Source organism: Barbus barbus (genome assembly GCF_936440315.1).
Source record: "Barbus barbus genome assembly, chromosome: 47".
Classification (NCBI taxonomy): domain Eukaryota; kingdom Metazoa; phylum Chordata; class Actinopteri; order Cypriniformes; family Cyprinidae; genus Barbus; species Barbus barbus.
The window spans coordinates 21,644,569-21,649,202 of record NC_136725.1 but is presented as its reverse complement, the minus strand read 5'-3'; the positions used below and the strand labels follow the sequence as shown (position 1 = coordinate 21,649,202).

The 4,634-nt window shown below is 34.9% G+C and overlaps 1 protein-coding gene across 1 annotated transcript in view; it reads left to right on the top strand.

The window, feature by feature from the left end:
* LOC306865916 (ras-related protein Rab-3C-like) overlaps positions 1 to 694 on the top strand; it is a 26,052-nt gene extending 25,358 nt beyond the window's left edge. The window contains exon 5 of the mRNA XM_079410767.1: positions 1 to 694. This exon is cut by the window's left edge and continues 241 nt beyond it. The gene's annotated coding sequence lies outside the window, so the exon portion shown is untranslated.
* Positions 695 to 4,634: the final 3,940 nt, after the last annotated feature.

Sequence of the window (4,634 nt, the reverse complement as noted above, 5' to 3'; positions counted from 1 at the left end):
TAAAACACCTTTAGATAGATGCATATATCCTTTAATGTCATAGAATACAGGTGCTGGAACAACTTGAATATGATCAATGCATGTCGGGAGTCATGTGACCCTTTACACCCAATGGAAACAAAGCTGTCATATGGATGCAGTCTTGATCAACGGAGAGCAGTTTTTCAGTGTTTTGAAAAGCTGTATGGATAAAAATAGCTTGAAAAATATTAATGTGTTGCATTTCTTTGGTCATCAGTTATTGGTATGTTTGGCCTGTGAGTCTGTTGCACTACTAGGAGGTGTTCAAACAGCACACATTCTCATATCCCAAAACATAAAGCCACAATGGGGTCTTGAGGCGCTTTTTAAAATAAGATGCAACGGCCAAAGACATCTGTCTGATGCATGTGAGAACAGACCAAACGAACCCAGAACGCAAGAATGTGTTGTGTACAAATGCTACTTTTGCCTGTTTTGTTCCAGCACCTTTGCACTAGAGTCACGTCTGTCTATACGGTGCCTAGCTCATTCTGACACACTGTTTTCTTTAGTGTCAATCAAAGTCCTAACGGCCTTTACTGTTATTATTTTAGTTCATCAAGACTTCGTCCACATGCATGCAGCGGCTGTTTATGAACTAATGGATTTGAGCACCATCGAACTGACCTTTCGTTAAGCCCAACCCCCTTAGTTACTAGAAAATGTAGTTACGAATAAAAAAAAAACAAGTAGTTTAGTTTAGAATTAACTGGAGATTTTTGTGAACTCTTTATGACTTTGAGTTCGATTGAACTGACCTTTCACTAAGCTCCACCCTCTTAGTTACTAATAAATGTAATTATGAATAAACGTAATTACATGGATATAGTTACTAATTAGTTTACAATAAAATGGAGATTTTTGTGAACCCTTTATGACTGAGCACGATCAAACTGACCTTTCTGTAAGCTCCGCCCTTTTCATTACATATAAACCTTATTTAATGTTACGAATTAAAACTTAAGCTGTGACTTTATTTCAAATAAACTGGAGATTTTTGTGAACTCTTTGTGATATAGAGCACAATCACCAAAGTTTGAGCTTAACAAATGTCGTTATGACTATAAACATAGTTTAGAATAAAGTAGAGATTTTTGTGAATGCTTTGACTTTGAGCACGATCAGACTGACCTTTCTCTAAGCTCCACCCCTTAGTTATGAATAAACGTAATTACAAAGTACAAATAAAAACTTAGTTGCAGATTCGTTTATGATTAAGCCCGATCAAACTGACCTTTTTTTAAACTACTTCCTTAGTTGCGAATAAATAACAAAATTAAATTTAAACCATTTTATCAAATAGTTACGAAGTAAACTGGAGATTTTTGCATAATGTGATTTATTTATTTTTTTAACTTTTTTTCTTCTCTCTCTCAAATAGTTTTGGATAATTCTAAATTGACACATTATATCATCACACAGGACGTCCTGTCTGGCAACAGTTGGTCAGATTTTTTTTTTTTAGGGTGGAGCTAAGTGAAGGATCAGGTGCTCAAGGGAAAGGATCTTAATGGCAATCCTACAAAATTGCATTAATACACACAAACACGCTCTTCTCAGCCAGTTGTGTAGATCAGGAATTCATGCCATGTTAATCGAAATGATATTTCCCCATCAGTGATATCAGCTGCATAACTAGTGTGTATATGTGTACTGTAGATTATTAAAGATTACGTCGTCATCTATATGAATACATGATCTATCTAGTGTATATAGGTTTGTATATACCTCAGTCAGATGAATATAATATTGTGGATTTAAGTAGCTGTTCAATACAGGGAGGAAAATGTGCATTTAATGTTTCTACACATTTAGTTTGATCATTGTAAATGAATTCACGCTGATAAAGTGAAATATTTATCTATTTATTCAAAGCAAACAGACTTTAAAGTGAGAAAAAGAAAGGTAAATGTGCTTCATGAGCTGCGTGTGTCTGATAACGAAAGGTTCTTCTAGGTGAAGTGGATTTTGGATTTTTCCCCAAGCCCTTTTTTCTCCATTTCTCTTTTCTGTTTATCGCTGTCGTCGGTTGTTTTTCTCTGGCTGGCTAAAAAGCTACTTTGTGGAGGATGTGATTTGCTGTCCCTGCTCTTATCTTGTTTTATGCTCATGGCCGGAGAGGATTCAGTGATTTTAGATGTTATAAGGAAACCGCTTCACTGTCGCCTGAGTCGGGTCGAAGCTCGCTGGAGCTTGTCTTATAAAATGATGCAGTAATAGCCAAGGAAATGTGTGGGGCAGCTATTTTCAGAAGAAGAGAGCCACTCATCAATATTTCATCTGACAAACCTTAAATGACTTTGGCCGTGGCTGGAAGTTTTTTTAATTTTTGAGTCAGAAATATAACATTTCTAAGGAAGAGCAATTCTAGGGCAAACGTCTTGAAGTATGACAATATTCAGATATTTCACCTCAAAATGAAACGTAGAAAGAAAAAGCAGTGTTTGCGTATATAAAGTATATATACATATTTATAATTTAAATATTGATTATTTTGGCCTGAAATATAACCTGGACATGTTGCTGACCGATTTCATAAGATTCATCTTCTAGTTCAAGATGGTTTTATTTGCTTCTCGTTCCTAGAGATTGTCCAACTTTCAGTGTGATGTATAATAAGCTAGGTATATAGAATTCAGCTAAAAAATTAAAACAGCCCTTAAACTACATGGTGTGGTCTGTAGATATGTGTGGTTTTGTGAGCGTAGTACCAAAAAAAAAAAAAAAGTTTATATAACAATAGGCCGACAATATCCAGCATTCACAGTCACAGACTGAATGCGCCGGTACGTATATATAGCTAATAGTTCATCGATGTGTCCTCAGAATAAAGAAAATCAGTAAGAAACCCACCTCGTCTCCCCACCACAAGCCACGTTTAGCATTATCCCTGCATGAAATTGTATGGCATCTCTATTTAAATACCTGTATCTGTATAATCTTATTTATTTGTTCATTTATGCGTCCCTCGGTATGTGGGGTGCAATGGGCCAGCAAGTGCAATATTTCGAAACCCTATCTCTTGTATATAGTTGAATGACTGTGTGTGTGTGTGTGTGTGTGGAGAGAGCGTCTTGATGTGCCATGCTGATTTTGCACACTATCTTAACCCATGTATGGATGATCGCTCTGCCTCACCTTCTGTGTTAAACTATCTTTGTGCTGACATTAAGACAAAATACTGTGGAGTTACATCAGTGTGTGAGTGTCTGTGTGTTGGTGTATATACTAGTGTGGAGAAAAGTAAACGTGTATCTTGTTGCAAGTCATCTCTGTGGTTTTTCTTTGTGTGTGTGTGTGTAAATCACATTCATTTAGCGCATGCATAGGGCTATATATCAGCAATCACTCTACTGCAATTCAGTAGTTTTACAATAGCTGTCATTTCAGGTGTACAGCATGCATAAAATAGCTTTTTAAAATGCAGGGAGTGAAAACATCTAAATATACAAAAAGTACTTGTACTATAGTTCAGTTGGATATCAGATGGTAATGATTTCTGTATGTCAAAAGATTCTATTTTACCATGCTATGTCCAAAAAAACATGGTAAACCTCTGTTTGTATTTAAATGATTTATTTTCTTAATTTTAAGAAATATGTCAGATTTGCTTTTACCTCATTGAGAAACTACAATTTCCAAAGTTCCCTCAGAACATTAAAATGTTCATTTTAATTTGTCTTAATTGATCTGAGGCTGTAAGCTACTGTGCCCAAAATATGGTGATTTTATTTAAAATGTTACAAATATTTAATTTTTTAAAAAGTAAATTCTAATATTTTAGCTGAAGGAATCACTCTAGAGCTGGTTGTTCTGTATGTGTGGTGTGTGTATGACAAAAGTGTATCAATTACTGTTGAAAGTACCAATAAATATTCCTATTGTGTTGATATTTCATTGCTCTTTTGCTGTATTTGTAAAAGGATTGTGTTCCAGGTGTCGTGCCGTAAATTTAATTGGTGTCTGCAATCACTTTTTGGCAAGTGTAAAACTGCATTTTATGGGTTTTATTGGCCATTTAATGGTATTTCAACAGGTAAAAAGGACTGCATGAGCTCTAATCTGTCAAATGCAGTCCTTATTACCTGTTGAAATACCTTTAAATGGCCAATAAAACCCATAAAATGCAGTTTTACACTTGCCAAAAAGTGATTACAGACTCTATTTATTCAGTGAACTGTTCTTTCTGCCTCAAAATGACTTGATTTCATTCGTGGTTGTAATATTTGATAGATTATAGCTCATTCAGTTCATTTTAACCTGTTGAAATACCTTTAAATGGCAAACAAATGACAATCCAGAAGTCAATAGAAAACCCTTATTGGGTTTCTAACGAGGGAATCAGGGTGATGTGGTTCATCAATGCACATCGCTTAGAAAAGTAACGAGTAGGTATCTTGATGATAATATACAATACAACGTAAAAATATGTCTTCTCAGAGGACAATTAATGTTAGTACATTTGTGTTTTATTGCACATAATACGTCACGACGATCAAGCTTGACGAGCTTAACTTATTAGACATATGTTTTAAAAGCATGCTGTATTAAAGTTACAGTAAATAAATGGTCAATTCACTTCAAATGAACAAATCTCAGAAGATGAAGGAATA